This window comes from Antrostomus carolinensis, unplaced genomic scaffold (assembly GCF_000700745.2).
Source record: "Antrostomus carolinensis isolate BGI_N321 unplaced genomic scaffold, ASM70074v2 scaffold5704, whole genome shotgun sequence".
In the NCBI taxonomy this organism is placed as follows: Eukaryota; Metazoa; Chordata; class Aves; order Caprimulgiformes; family Caprimulgidae; genus Antrostomus; species Antrostomus carolinensis.
In genome coordinates, this window is record NW_010308636.1 from 17,104 (window position 1) to 33,860 (window position 16,757).

Here is a 16,757-nt window from a genome sequence, read left to right on the forward strand (position 1 = left end):
AGGTGCCCCCCTGTAGCCTGTGGGAAGCCATCGGAGCAGGTGAATGCCTGAAGGAGGCTGTGACCCAGTGGGAAGCCCGTGCTGGAGCAGGTTCCTGCCAGGACCTGTGGCCCGTGGAGAGAGGAGCCCACGCCAGAGCAGATTTGCTGCCAGGACTTGTGACCCTGTGGGGGACCTGCACTGGAGCAGTCCCTTCCTGAAGGACTGCACTCCATGGAATGGACCCATGGTAAAGCAGTTTGAGAAGAACTGTTGGTCATGGGCAGGAGTCACGTTGGAGAAGTTCGTGGAGGACTGTCTCCCATGAGAGGGACCCCACGCTGGTGCGGGAGAAGGAGTCCTCCCCCTGAGAAGGAAGGAGCAGCAGAAACAACGTGTGATGAACTGACCCCAACCCCCATTCCCTGTCCCCCTGTGCCACTGGGGGGGAGGAGGTGGAAATCAGGAGAGAAGTGAAGCCCGGGAAGCAGGGAGGGGTGGGGGGAGGTGTTTTAAGATTTGGGTTTTTTTCTCATTATCCTCTTGTCTGATTGGTAATAAATTAAAATTCATTTTTTTCCCCCAAGTCAAGTCTGTTTTGCCTGTGCCAGTGATTGGTGAGTGATCTCTCTCTGTCCTTATCTTCACCCATGAGCCTTTCGTTATATTTTTCTGCCCCCTGCCAAGTTGAGGAGGGGGAGTGATAGAGTGGGCTTTGGTGGGCATCTGGCATCCAGCCAGGGTCAACTCAGTACACCATAGCAGTATGTCTAATTATACTGCAATGCAGAACACTTTCAGAATAGCAGCAGAAATGAGCCGAAGTCCAGCCACCATCAGTTCTATTAATTCCAGGTGTTATCATTATAATGAAGCCTGGAGATTATTGTTAGCTAATATTGATTTTTTTTCAAACATTGCAGTCTTTTTCCTTTCTTTTCCTGTCTCAGCATTTGTAGCTAGGGATGTAGTGCATCAAATTCACCCATGGCATAATTCCTGGGAAATCACTGGAGCTACCCTACAGATTAATTTATCCCCTTCAAGCTCTTCTCAAAATGTCAGCAAGTGGGATGACTGGCTTGACAGATGGAAAATAAGGAGGATTTCAGACATGGCTTTCATTCTTGATTGGGCTGCAGGCTCTGGGAGTAACGGTGTTTATAGCTGGTTTGCCTGGGGAGAATCCTGCTGACATATCGCATCTGTGTTTAGTGGTGGAGCAGGTGAGATGGTTAGGGCTCTGCACAGTGATGGCATTTCATATTTATTCTGTTTTTCAAAACACCAGTTGAAAGAGCATCAGCAGTCTGGTGATCCTGTAAAGCTGCAAACTGAGAGAGGAGAAACCCCACAGATCAAATTGACCAGGCAGGGCTGACCAGGCAATGTTGAAACCAAACTGCAGACTTACAAGTCCTAGATTAAAAATCTCAGTTTCAGATCAGCAGAAAACTCAAGCAGCTGGATGAGCTCAAAAGCTCTGTCAAGTGCCGAGTCTTCAGATCCAAGATAGAGGCTTCGGGCTAACAAGTTGCTCTGGGAAATATGCATTACTGCAAACCTTCACTCTTACATTTACATACAGTATTTTCTCTCCATTCCTAGTGTCCAAAAAGTGAATCTAAAAAGCTGAAGGTTCTAATTCACTGAATGTGTTAATACATTTAAGATTACCAAACTCTTCCACAATTTCCAAGATGGAATGATATGGATCCATTGACTCTTGAGACAACAGGAAGTATCCTTCAGCAAAAAGGAATCCAGAAATGAAACTTGTACCCACACAAAAAGTTGTAGGACAAGAGCTTTGCTATTTAACATACAAAATTTCAATACTTTGTCTGGACCAACGCAATGCTAACACAAATAAAATCTTAAGTCTTCTAAGACAATTAGCTCATTCACTAATGAAAACCGAGAAGTTCAATTATGAAAACAGCCTTTGAGTTTGACCACTGTCTGGGTATACAGAATTTTTCCAAAAATGCCATTAATATGGCTTTTTATGCTTTTTTTTTTCCTGTTTTCTACTTAACATTCCCTAAAGAATAAAATCAAAGAAGAGAGACAGAAGTTCATTTTCATGCTCTTCATTAGGATGGTCATCTGACTTGACCTTCCCTTGATGCACTTGGTCATGCAAAAGGGCAAGAGCAGAGACAGTTGCAGTCAGGATGAAAGTTGGTTGTAACTTAAAAATGCAATGCAGAAACCATTTTTCAACCTATTCAATGGCAAGGAAGTGAAAGAAGTTAATGTCTAGGGCATACCCAAAGTCTCCTGTGCTGAGATCATTGGAATTAACAGATTCCTTATCTCAGATGCAATTTATGGCAAAGGACTATGTGAACAGAAATTATTTGCAAAGGGAAGGAGATTTTCTTGATTATATACTAAGTGTGCTCACTAACTGTGTTGCTCGCTATCCTTCTGTGCATAGCAAAATCAATATCTCTTGTCTTCTGAATATCACTATCTCACTGTGGCATTAGTGGAAGAACGGGGTGCTTATCAGCTATGCTGTGGCCTCTGAATTTCACTTTGGCACTGAACTCTCTATTCTGTAAGGATTGAGATTTATGAAGTTTTTTTCTTGGAATGGAAATTTGCCATACATCTTCGTAGCATTAGATAATTGGAAAGAGAGAGTTCAGTGGATATGTGGATGTGATTATGTCCACAGACGTTGCTTTGGAAGCAAAGTAGAAAGGGTTTTGGACTACACTACACCTTGTCACTGACTCTGACTCTATTTTCCAAAGAAAGTAGGTCTCAATACTGGAGAGGTACTGAGAACGAGATGCTGCTGATTAAAATTAGTACTGTGAACATTTCTCTTTTTTGTTTTAATGACACTTACTGAAGCTAACAAGTTTGGGAATGATTCTATCAAATCTGACTTTTGAGTGGGCTGAATTTCTTGAAAATAATTCTGTGTTTTGTTAAACCAAGATGTTCAGGGAAGCTTCATATGTGCTTACCTGATTTGTACCTGAATTCTGAATAGTCTGAAGTGTACTTATAACTATCTATTAGAAAATTCTGCCTCTTTTTCTCCCTGTTCCAAAAAAAGTAGGCGTACGTTGCACATGTACAAAGTACCGCTAATAAAATGGGTATGACTGTAGAATGGTTTTTCTAGCTCTTCAAGGTACATTTAGATTATGTGGTTTTGATTATGTTTGCATCCTGGGTCTCCTTTGTTGTCACTCAGGCACTGGAATTGATATAATACTTGTATACCTACAACCACAGCTTTATAACCAGTATTTATAGAGTGCAGGCTGCTTCTAGGAGGTCAGAGAAAGGTAACTATGAATAGTAAGCCTAGTGCCAGCAGGCTTAACTACACTGTACCACAGCATGAACTTTCATTTCAAATTTTTAGGTGCTCACAAATCAAAAAAGGCTGGAAAACCACATATTGTTTCCTAGGTGCCAGACATGAAGAGGACTTTAGAACAAGGAACCTATAAAGCCAGAAATAAGAAGAGTTCCAGGAGAGCTGAGATGAGAAAAAAAAAACAATTTCACAGTCTGATGAGAAGTTACTGCAAATCAAGAGGAAAAGCTATTCACAGGTGGTGTGAAATAAGTACAGAGGACTGAAACAGGCTGTCAGATAGGCAGGGAGAGGGATAAAAAGGGACACTTTAAAGCTCTGTTATTATAGGAGGGTTAATAATTTCCTAGCACTGTGGTTAGTATATCAACACAGTAGCCTCCCACATGAAGTAACATCAGTATGGTTGACTGGGAGGCGTGTGTGCCATGGAAACACGCCGGGGTTAGAAGTCAAGTATCCCAAACGTGTTTGCATCATCTGCAGCCAGAGGCACCCTGCCAGGCCCAGCCTGCGGTGACAGCCTGGGGGTCACCTTCCCACCAGGCTGCTCCTGCACCCTGTCCCCCCCACCTAGCCTCCATCACTTCCCCACCTGCCATGTCCCATGTCTGCAGCCAGGAACCTTCCTCCAAAGGAATTCCTCTTTTTCTCAAAAGTCTTGTCAAGTTATAAAGATTAACCCTAGAGTGTGCAGAGAACTTTTAACAAGAAAATGTTTGGCCATTTCTCCATAACCAGCCTGTAGAAATGTACTCTTATGGCTCATGTTCATTTGTATGTCGCTAGGGTATGTAATTTGGGGACACTGGGATTAACTGCCCTAGATAGCAAGGGAAGCTACTGCAGAGAAGGATGCAGCCTGGGCTAGAAATCAAAACCAAAAAGGCAACAAACACACCCTGCACTGTCTTTTTATCAGGTGCAACCAGGCACTTCACGCAAATCAGACACCATGCATGTTGGGTTGCATGTTGGGCCCATGCTATGCAGGGGTGAATGACCCCACTCAACACACCACCCCTCAGTGTCCTCACTCACCACATCAGTTCATCTCCTTGGCACATTTCACCTTTACAAATTAGAGGGGGATTGAGCCCTGTGCAGTTGGTATGTGCTGAAAGCTCCACAAGGAGCCATGAGAATGAATAGAAACAAAATGTGGCTATTTTCATACAAACTTTTCTCTATACCATCACCTATAATTAGATACTATAATTACAGAGGTAATTTCTCCCACTTTCCCCTTTATACGATGCTTTCCCTGGCTTTTCTGAGATGGCCACCCCAGCCTGCTGAGGTAAGAGGGTGCCCTGTGGAAGCCAGGCACCATGCCTTTTGGTGTACATCTGTCCTAACGTGCTGGGAAGCACAGGCACGACCTGCAGTTTTCTTTAGCACAGCCAGCTTTGCTTCCTGAGCTGCCTCTCTCTAAATCTGAAGTTACACTGCCTGTTTCTCTGATGGGAAGTGCTTTTTTTTGCATATTCCAAGACCAATTTGAGCACCAATTGCCCTTAATAAAATTGTGTTTTATGACAAAAGTCAATGTGATAATGTGGTTTGCAACAAAGGGCCACTGTTTTTATTTCCCTGTGGATTCATTTCACATCAGCTTTCCAGGTTTAAGAAGGCCAGGTCTGTATCCAGACTACAAAGACCATACTATATATATATAAGCATATACTGTGTATACCATAAGTATACAGTCTTATACGAGGCTATAAGGAAAGCAGCTAGGACAATTACTGTCTTCACAAGGCACATATCGCTAAGAAAAATCCACAGCATGAATACAACAAATAAAGTACGTCTTATAATATATAATACAGTCATTGTATGTTTGGCCTGCGTGGCTGCACAATGCTACGTCAGTTTTAATTGCTGTAATTTACTCAAACACCCGCAGGAAAAGCATCTGTAAAGCCAAAGGTCTTTCTTTGAGATACAGTCTCCTATCTATGGTTTACTTGGCTTCTTGAATTAGCAGACATTCTGTACTTCCTTTAATAAAAAACTGTGGGTAATGATTGTGGTTTGCTTTGAATATTCATCTGAGAAGTTATAAAACTATGTTTAAAGAAGCAAACAGATAATTAAGTCTTCCCCAAAACAAACCTGATTTTTAAAGAGACTCAGAGCCAAAACTATCTCTGTGTTTTAAACTCACCTCTATCATTTCAATAAGCATTTGTGAGTCCAAGCCACATCAAACCAAATCTCTAGAAGGATATAATGTTTTGTCTATTTAAATATTAGGAAGAAGATTACAAAGTGGAGGGTATCTTGCCAGGACTTTGTCTTCAATGAAAATTATTCCATTATTTCATTATAAGTCTCTTTTTTTTTTTTTTTTTTTTTTCTATAAAAGTAACACTTTCAATGTTGTTGTTCTGAAAAAAAAAACCAAACCAAACCCAAGTGTCTTTCTCTATCACCTCATTGGTAGTCTATGGCTTGTAATGTGCAGGAGGTCAGAATAAATCCTCCTTTTAAGCTTTGGAGTCTATTAACCTTAATTCTATTTCCTATACTGTATTTCTGTTTTAAGGGGAGAGTGATCCTTAGATCATAAAGCAATTTTAAAATTTCTCAGAAAGCTAGGGGAAAAAGTATCTTTCAATGCCTTAAAGGCAAATATCAATGGATTTAGGATGGAATTTGTTACGTCTATCTTAAGGCATCTAAAATTTAGGAATCTGGGCTAAACCAGTCTCCTAGGCACCTCGCATTGCCAGTAGAGAGTGAGTTGCATCACCGCCAGCCTGGAAATTACCTCATTCCAAACGAGGTCTCCCAGATAGGTGGGCTGAATCGTTTTCGGGAAGTACTGACTGTAAGGAGCCAAAGTGACTCAGTTCAGCAATATCTGACTTTGAATAAGTAACATCAGATTGGACACATTTGATTTCTGAGGGTGTGGGTAGCTGCTCCTGACTGTATACAACTGTCATTGCGATATCTAAGGAATTGTTAGAACAAATGCAAGGGAATTAATACGTTTTGGGTTTTTATTAAGGAGTTATTTTAGACAGAACTGGCAATGCTGGTAATAAGTTTCGGGGTAGGCACGGCACATAAACATACAGATGATACAAGTAAGGGCAAGCCATAGCACATACACAGCACAGAGCTGTGACATTGTTGTAAATTATATCCAAACTCTGGATTAATCTAAGAATAAAGAAATAAACCAGGAATCTATCAATCAAAAATTGTTACATTAAAAATCCCTTAGACCTGTGCTTTTCTTTCTTCTTCTTCTGCAGAGATGATGAATTATTTTTTACTCCAGAGGATACGAAAGCTTGAACAGACTTGCAAAAATTCAGTAATATCTAATAATGTCTGTAAAGTTGCAGCATCTATCTTTTTAGACATTAGCATGTAACACTGTGTCCCTCTTTCTTTGGGGCTTTAGTTGCTCTTCTGTTCAATAATCTGTTTAAGAATTGGTTTACTGCTCTGTTTAAGAATCAAAAAGGCCAGATTACCACTCCTGTACACCTTATGTAGTCACATAAATAAAATCAAAGGGAATTTGCACGTAATTGGTTTTCACAGGCTTTGAAAAGTTCAGATGATTTCTTAAATGGCTATTTTTCATATGACTTTACACTGTTCCAAAGGCAAAGGAATTAGAACTTCCATTCTTTCCATAGGAAAAAAACATGTAAAGAGGCTTTCTCTCTGAATAATAGTTAAATGGCCAAACAATCTTTAATTCAGAGTTTTTAAAAGTCAAAACAAAAAAAAAAAAAAAAAAAGTCTTCAGCTCTGTCAAAGTTGTCCAAAACCAAAATCCAAGGCATGACCAAAGCTTCATTCTCTGCTTGCATAAAACTGTTCAGTGGAGACAATGTATGTCATTGGTAGCCTGGATGCCTGCTAGTCCTAGATAGAGTGTCCCATCAGAAAAAGTGCCTCTTTCACAGGGACCTCTCCTCAACTACGACTGCTCTAATTCCTTCGTATTTCTGACCTGTTTTCATACTGTTTGTGGTAGTCCAAATTACCAGATGCAGGATAAGAAAGAACCAAGCCATTAAACCTCTGTAAATGAACTCCTATCACAAACATTTGTGTGAAAAAGGGACTACAAACATGAAGTACTGTATCTCATTTCACTTGCTGATACTAAATGTGTAAGTGAATAAACTGGATCAACTCAAGCATGCACACATACTCAGTTTTTGAAGCCTCGTGACTTTTCTAGGTAATTTACAATTTAAAAAAAAAAAAGCAAACTTTGAAGAAAACAAGTTTAAAGGGAAAAAGCTTATGGCCCCAGAGACAAGGATTTTCCCAGCAGGATACTCTGTTGGGTGGGCTGAATAAAGGTAACATGCATTCTTTTTGCTTTAGTAAGAGGTGCACTTTCGTAACTAGTAAGGGAAATTGCCGAATAGTTTTGACAGTTGCACTGCTGTGTTTGTTTCAGCTCTGGAATGTAATTCAGATATTGTTTGAGAGTTTAAAAAAAAAAATAAAGTAACAACAAACTTAAGAGCAAGTTCCTGCAAGCTCCATGAGCTCTTAGTGTACATATGAATGGGAAGGGACAATTTTCCTGCATGCCAGAGGAGAAGAGTAGCTTTTGATGGCAGGTCATTCAGCTATAGGGTGCCACAGGACTTAACAGTATCTTATGCAAGAGATAGCTTCCTCTGGTCTTAACTGAAAGCTCCCCACCCAGGGGGTCTGGCAGGAATCTCAGTAGCATTTCCATTTTGTTCAGCAGTCTGTATTTGGTTGACCAGTTCAAATGCACCTGTTTTCATAGAAACTGCTCTCTTTGTTCAGTGTACATTCCAGCACAGTGTTAAAAAACACCAAACATGGTCAAAAGGTCACAGTTTGTGTCTCAGCTCCACTCTAAGGACTGTCCAGAAACTACCATTTCTCTCGAGTAACCTGCAGAGCATCTAACTTGAAGTAAAGAATCTGCACATGCTTGCATAGGACTTTTGGGGAGGAGCAGTTCTTCAGTCAGCTTTGCTATCACACAGTGCCTGGGATAACCAAACCTCAGCCCAGTCAGTAATTTGTCATCACATTACTGTTCCTCATACGGCTTTTTGGCTATCTGTTGGTTGAGTCCCTGTTCTCCCCCCACCCTCCCAGAGATTTCCCAGCTGGTGTGAATTCATACCGAGGGTCTGCTAGGTTTGTTTCCTGACACACCCCTTTTCCCATGTCTGAACAAACCCACCTTTGGTTTCATTACAAGCTGCTGGATATGCCAGCCTCCATCAACACTCCATGCAGCACTGGCAGACTATGTGTTGTTTTAATGGCAAGTCAGCAGGGGTGGGAACAAGTCTTTCCCGTAACTAACCATGTTTTATATGCATTTTATGTATTTCTTCCTGTATTCCTGTAACTACAAATAAGTCCACAGGGCAAATGTCTCCACACCCAACCTCAGCACTCACTGACACAACAGAGTTTGGAGGGGCTGGAGTGGCATTAAAAACAAAAGACTTAATAAAACAAATGACAGCAGTTAAACTGCTGTGCACACAGACCCTGCATTTTCATGGCTGCTCTGATAGCTCTGCCCTACCCAGCGTTCCTCATAAACTATGAACGAGCCAGCTCCTGCTCCGAAAGACCTGTAGATCCCAGCTTCCCTCAGCTGTTTGCTAAATTTTTGGCACTCAGCTTTTTTCATACATTTCCCTGGCATCTCTCTGAGCCCTTCTCTCACACGTGGTAGGTGCTGTGGGGCAGAGAGCCCCTTTGCTTCTTTGCCTGCATCTGCCTTCGCAGGGCCTTGCCTGTGGCTAGCATGTTCATGCAATCCCAGTGAGCATCCATGTAATAACAATAATGACAACAACAGGGATTTGATGAAAGGGGCTGTTGATGGGGTAAGAAAACATAACAAACTTAGATCCGCTTTGCTGCTTGAGTAAAACCTGCCTTTTGCTGGTGAAACAATTCTGTATTTCATACTCACACTCCTGCAGTGCATTTGCCGAGATTTAAAAAGTCTCAGTTGCAGCCTGTCTGTAATAAGCTACTGGGAAGCCTCAGAAACCCCATTAATCATTGGACCTTTGTTCTGTGTCCCCAGTGTCCCTATGGCCCATGCTGCACCTATGAATTCCTCTGGTAGCTTTACTTGCTGCCACCCCCCATTCCAGCATCGCAGAGGACTGAAATCCCCGACAGTCCCATTTTGACAAGCAGAGGGATAGAAAATCCCTTAAAATAAGTCTGACTCTCCAAGTGGACACAGTCACCTCCACGCTGTCGCCCAGACCTGCTGTGCAAACACTAGACAACCCCACCCAAGCTGGGAAAGAAAAGATCAGGGTTTTTAATGAGTGTCATGGCCATTCCTGCGTTATTTGCCCACTCAGGGACAAACCCAATTCTTTCCCTACTTTGTAGCAAGCTCATTGTATGTCTGCATGGCACAGGGCCTTTTCCAGTGCATAATGGTATGGCTAAGTGGATGCCTGGTTGTTGTTCGTAAATTAAGCGTCTTTTGTTTTTCCACCGGGAATCTTGGAGTGTTGTACTGATTGTCTGTTATCTGTCAAGGCATCAGTCAGCAACTCAGCAACTCTCTGCTGGAGACTGCCCTGCTTTTACAATTACCAATAAAAAGCTTTTGTCGCTGCACAATGATGCTTCTGAGGTCTGGTTCAGGGTTTTAGGAGGGTTTTCTTAATCAACAATAAGATCAAAACCATACATATTCTGTTTGCTTTAACAGTGAATTGGAAAAGAAAATATTTAGCTCAAAGAGAAAGAAACACTTCTACATGCTGGAGTAATTATTCTGATGCATATAAATAAGGTTTCAGAACCTCATTTCCTACTTTTTCATGCATTGCCTCCTCATCTCTATTAGTTTTAATGTGAAATGTTTTGAAGTACAGTTCTACAAAAGACAGGAATAACTGAAATTGTAATTTACACCATGTTTAAAAGAAACTTAACCAAAACAAAATCAGCTTCTCTTCCCCTTAGTTGTGTTATTTATACAAACAAGTCTTTTAGACTCAAGCACTTAAATGGACAAGCTGGTCACGTAATCCTTCTCTTAAGCAATATTAAAGCCCACACATACTAATCATGAATCAGTCAGGGGATAGCAATGTTAATCCTAATTATGTTTAGCTTATTTGAGTACATTAAAAATGTAATTTAAGGCTACATCTGTCAGAACAGTTCCATGTACATTACTAGTTCATGTGCTGCATTACAGCTTCTCATTTCTATCAGCTGTGGCGACAGGATCTATTGGATCTTGTATGTGGCAAAATATAGATTATACAAACAGTAATTCTATCTCTAAAGAGCCTCTTATTTTGTGAAAGTTTAAATTTGTGTCAGATGTCTGGGCCTGAGTAGGGCTGGGAAGGGATTTGACAGAGAGTAGTAGGCTTCATTTTCTTTTCCTCTCAACTGCATAACACTTGTGCTGTGAAAAAAGTGTGAGTAGATTGTATGTACAAGGAGTGTAAATACAGGAAAAAGGCAAAAACAACAAGACTGAGGAGAAGTGACAGGAAAATGTCATGAAGACATCAATTAGTGTATTACACCTGGTAAAAAAGATATATGGTAGGAAGGTGGGAAAGAAAAGAGTATCAGAGAAAATACATCTTTTAATTTAGAAAATGTTATATATTAGAACTTGACAAAATATAAACACAGTCACACGATTTTTTCATAATGAGCTGCAAAAGGAATAGCTACAAAAATATTAATTTATATAAAACAACCTTTGTGAATCTGGTTCAGGGTGTACACATCATCTAGGAGGCTGGTGTAACTCATCTAAAGCTTTACTGACTGAAACCATTAAAAATTATGCCTTTCATGGGAGTATTGCACAGAAATATAGTTTATTAAGGAAGTTTAAATATGTTCTGCATACAACTTGCAAAGTTCTTTGAGTTCTTTTTATGGGTTCCAAATTCTATCAAAAATCTGTTGTATTCTGTGTAATAGTCTTAGAAAATCATGTGAGCAAAAAAATTTTAGAATGCACTGCTGTTTTTCAAATATAAAACACCCTATTGGGATTATAATGAGTTTCCAAGAAATACCACAGCTTCAAACAGCAGCTGCAGTTTTTAAATTAACTTGATAGAGAAAAGCTTTTATTAAACATAGAAACTCTTCTCTAGATATACTGCCCACCCTGAGCCAGAGCCATTACTCATGTTTTAGCTTGGAACAGTTATATGTACACACACACACACACACACACACACATATATATATGAGTTCTTCATTTTAATGCTTACTATTCAATGACACATGCAAAACTTGTGTAAAGTTATTAATAGTTTTTAAAGTATTTGTATAGGTAAGCCAAGTTTATAGGCACAAACCGAATTTTGTTTATTTACACAAAGTTTGTTCTCCCCGTGTAGTGGTCACAGGGGAGGAAGTGTTTGCTGTAATTATGAAGAAAAATAGAATGTTTAGAGCATTCAAACTGTATATTTCATACAAAAAATCTTTGTCTCAGTAAAGTTGCATATTAATTTGGCTTCATGTATTACATTTTGCCCCTACTATTTGAATACATAAATCAACTAAATAGGATTTTTCCTGCATAATCTCCAGTAAGTGGCCTTTCAGTGATGCATAGTGTTAGTAATAGTCAGGCTTCCTACAAAAACTACTCCATGAAGAACATCCTTTGTGATTATGTTTCAGTAAAACTTACCGAAGCAAATAATTCTATCATTAAATTAAATTTCTGCTTAAAAAGAAAACACTTGACCTGCTTCAGGAAAAGACATGCAAATAAACAATGAAATCAGTATCAGTATGCCAATTTTGGGAAGCAGAGGAGTTGACCTTCAAAAGAATTAATGTTTAAATGGCATCAGCAAATCCTCAGCTCTCACATGAAAATAGGCCTGACATCTCCAATTGTTCCCTATGACCATCTTCACACATTTCCTTATCAGTCCCTACCTATCCTTAGCTATTTCTTTTCAGCTGTCCAACAGATTCACATTCCCCCTCCTTGACTCATTGCTGAGATGCATTTTTATATGGGAAACCATTTTGGTGTGTTCCCAGTGGGACTTAAGCATCTTGGTGTATACTAGCACTGCCAGGTAAGTATGGCTGGAAACCTGTTCTGCAAATTGACCTCTTTTGCTCTCCTCACTGAAGACCCTCAAGACCTCAACATGGGCTTCAGCCCTTCCTTTTCATGGGTATATGATACGACAGTACAGCCCCACCTCTCATCCACATGGTCTGGAAAAGGCATGCCCACTTGTATTCCCATGTGCTTTGACAGTAAATACACCAAGGTCTACTTTTCCTACAAATACTGTGGATCCTCTGAGCAGAAGCTGCAAAAGCAGAGAGGCTCCAAGCAGTTTTAGACCTGCTTTCCATGTCCTGGTGAAAAAGTAACGTGAGTGTTTCAGGCCCTTTAGGATGCCTCAAAATGTAGGCAGATATTTTAATAACAAGTGCTGATGAAGCAGGGATGCAGTGGTCAGGCTCTTTACCTTGTGTTGAACACTATAAGGTAATTTAATATTGATGTGAAGGTGCAACAATGCCAAGGCTGACTTTGCAGCTGGGATTTTTTACAAAGAACTACCTGAAGCTCCTAGAAAATAATTAACTAATAAACAAAAAGCAGTTTTTGAAGTAAGAAAGGAAGGTATTGTCACACCTTTTGAGAGGAAGCTATTAAGCAGTTGAAAAGAAATAAGCAAGAACCAGAAAGGCAGAATATGGGTTTTGACCGAGCCTATTAAGAGAACATTATGACTGTTACGCTAGATAGGGCTCCCGAATTTAGAATAAACTATTTTAGTTGATTAATATATTAAATTTGTACTCCTCTCTTTTTTTTTTCTTCTTTCTTCTTTTTTAATCTAGTGTAGCAAGACATCTGTGCTAGGCTGTCCTGAGGGTCAGAAGAGACTTGTGCCCAAGTCTCTTCTTTCTGAAATTCCTCTCCCAGATCAATCAGATTATTTTCTTCCATAAACAAATAACCTCACTTATTTTGCATTCACTGGCTGCAGTCCTCCTCCTGAAACTCAGCTGTCTAAGGTTACCACTGGAGCCAAATGTTTTGCAAAAGGCTACACAAGGCTGCTCTAATCTGCTAATGAAATATTGACTGTGAAGAAGTGGTGCCTGAGAAAGGCACAGAGCAGGAGTGCTACTGTATGGTCTCTGCCCTATCCTGCAACCTGGGACTTATCCATAGCATGTGCTGTGCCTTTTTCAATTTATTTTGTCTTTGTCCTTCCTGAAATAAATTAAGTGATGAGATTTGCTTGATCAAATGTAAAAATGCACTCTGTTGTTTGTGTCATGTCTCTCCTCCTGGCTGCTCCTGTCCAGCCGCATCCTGCTGCAAAGGGTACTCAAGCCCAGGGCAAAGACCAATAATTTTTTATTTTATTTTGGTTAATTTAATCCACTGAACCACTCTGCTCTTGAGCAAGGTGAGCATTGTCACTCCCAGGCACTTAGATTTCTGGAGTGTTTCTCCTCCCATCCCCATTTGAGCTGGAAGTGCTTTTCTGTAACTGATGTCCTGAAGAAGTTTAACTAAAATGAGTGTGGTACAACAGAAAATCTGTTCTGATAAACTGGCATTTTCCAATGAAAATAAAGTGCCATCATCATTTATGGTGAGGAGAAAACTTGTTAAATGCAAGTATGGGCCAGACTAAGTACTGCTGTAATGCGCAAGGTAAACTCTCTTCTCTGCTCTTTCTTGGCATAAGTACCCTCCCTTTGTTCTGACTGCAGACTTGGGGCTCTGCTGGGATCCATATAAACTCTTTTCTCTGACTTGAATATAGTTTTCTTGCCTAAGGTGGTAATTTTTTTTTGAGCAGATGATTATTTTGACTGTACTTAAATGGGGCTAGACTCAGTTGCTTTTCAGATGGGCTGGTTACTCAGAGGGAGCGTGCAGGACATTTTACAGCGGTACTGTGCTTCCTTTGCATCCTATCTCATTAATGGGGTTGTCTTGTGGGTTTTGAAAGGCTTCTACCCTTAGGAACACCTACAATTAAATGACAGATTTTATGCTTGTTTTTAACAATGTTTTCTAAGGTGACCCACATAAATGCAAATACTTCTGCCCTCATTGACCATGGGTGGCTCTTATCTTCTTCCCTGGGAGTATTTAGGTACTCAGGACACAAGAAAACAACTGTGCAATTCCTGCAATTTATAACAGAAGTTAATGTCCCTGGCATACCTTACAAGAGAGTAGCGTGTTATTAAGAGATTAAAAAAATGAAAAATGTTCTTGATATATTCAGGTTACCTTCAGTAATGGCCTCAGACCTTGAAAAGTCTATGATCTGCACCCAGAGATCTTGCTGGGAGGGAGCACAGTAGCTATGTCCTGTGGTGACATTTCTTTCATTTTCCTTCTTGGGAATGTATATGTTTCATATTTACTTACTTTCACTTTTTGTTTGGGTTTTTTTTTTTTTCCTTCTGCTACAAATGTCGAGTGAGTGGAAATTGCAATTGCCGCCTTCTACCCTTCATTTAAACAACTGTGATATTAGTTCTCTATATCTCAAATCAACCTACCAGACCAGTGTGAGGATGAGTATATACACTGGGTAATTTATTTTTCCTATGATAGCACTAAAACTTTTAAAGAAAGAGCATTCTTTCATATTTATTTCCTTCTCTGTACAGAGAAGATGCAAAGGAGCAAAGTCTGGGCAGTCTAAGACCTCACATCAGTAAAAATTTGTGTATGGAATTTGAAGTTACTTACAGAGCAATCTCACAGGAGCACAGGAGCCGGGCAGTCTTCCCTTGATTGAAAGTCTAGTCCCTGGCTATTACAGCCACCACCATTATATCATCTGGTGCAGTGCAGTGCTTTGACCTGCTACTTCCACACAAAGCTTTTTCACCCTGGATACCCCCTTATCATTACTTACCTGGTTTGTACATACATGTCTTTGTGTCAATATTTCCCTTTTGTTTAAAGCTTAAGGGGATTATTTCTAAGATTTGGTCAGTCTCCCAATTTTCTTTGAAAAAAACCGACTGTGAAAGTCTTATAAAAAACAGCCTGGATCAATAGCATGATTATCTTTTAAAGCACACAAGGAAGGAGACTTTCCTGCATCAATGATAAACTCTTACATAGCTGCTAAAGCGTTTCTAAGATCACATTTGAGGCCAAGTCAGATTACACCCTAGCATATTAGTTAAGATTGTCTGAAAACCTATGCAAGGTCAGTATTTCAGTTGTTATGTGATTCAGTGCCTTTTTTTCCTCTTCCTCCCTTTCAAAGCAAGTCATTGGCAAGGAAAGGAGAAAGGGCATTAAGATATTTCCCTCATATATCCCGTGCTGCTCTATAACAGACAGTTTTATAGGACAGGCTTGGGTTTCCTGACACTACCACACCAACACCTCAAGTTGCTGGAGCCATGTGATGCAGCTGTGATTTGCTATTGCATCAGCCCATGTCACTGGTGTCTGCATTTTACACCATTGAGCCCAACAGGACCAGGGCATGTGTGTGTATCAGGCTTCCTGGTCAGGCTTGGTCTCATGGTGACCAGTGTCTTCCAGAAAAGGGATGGACATATTTTGGGGAGACAGCATGGGCCAGAGGCTGTTCCAAACAGGTAATTTAGACCTGGACAACCTCTTTAAGGGTAGAAGAGTTTAGCCATATGGCCCTAAGCCATGTCCCTCTTTCCTGGTCTGTTTAGTTCACCTTTGAACTATAGCTGCTACATTCAACTAAGTTAACATTTGTTACATCAGCTAAGGAAGCCATTCTTTTCTCATTTATGACCAAATTTTTGAAAATGACTGCCTGACTCAACAGCTGCAAGTGCCTATGAATGCCAGAAACATGTTTATCGCTTGGACACATCACTTTTGCAACCACCTGAGTTTTGCAAAGTATGAAACTGCCCTGAAAGGTTAATCTGTGGTTACAAGTGTCTAACTGCAGGCAGAAATGTGGAAGGTGAATTTGCAAAGCTATTTACAGAGGTCATTATGTAGTGTGCTGCCTTCTTGTGCCGTGTAACCTGCAAAAACCCAAAGCAGGCCATGTTACAGTGCTGAGGTTGCAAAGATGAATGGATCAGTCAGAGGCAAATTTAAAACAACACCAAGTAGTTAACATCCTCGGTCAAAATTACTCTTCACATCACTGCAGACAGCATAAACTCACTCTCAATTCTTCTCTTTCTATATAATAACATTCATGCTTTTTAAAATTGTATATATTAAGAGAAACTCATCTGAAATATGATTGCAAATTGTTGGTTCTGTTCTTCTATTCCACTTTATTTAGAACCACTTAGGGTTTATTCAATTATGGATGAAATTCTCAGTTGGCTGTTCATTGCATCACATATTTCATGTGCATGTTTTTGTAGTACGCAGCCTTGGTGGTCTAGATTTTAT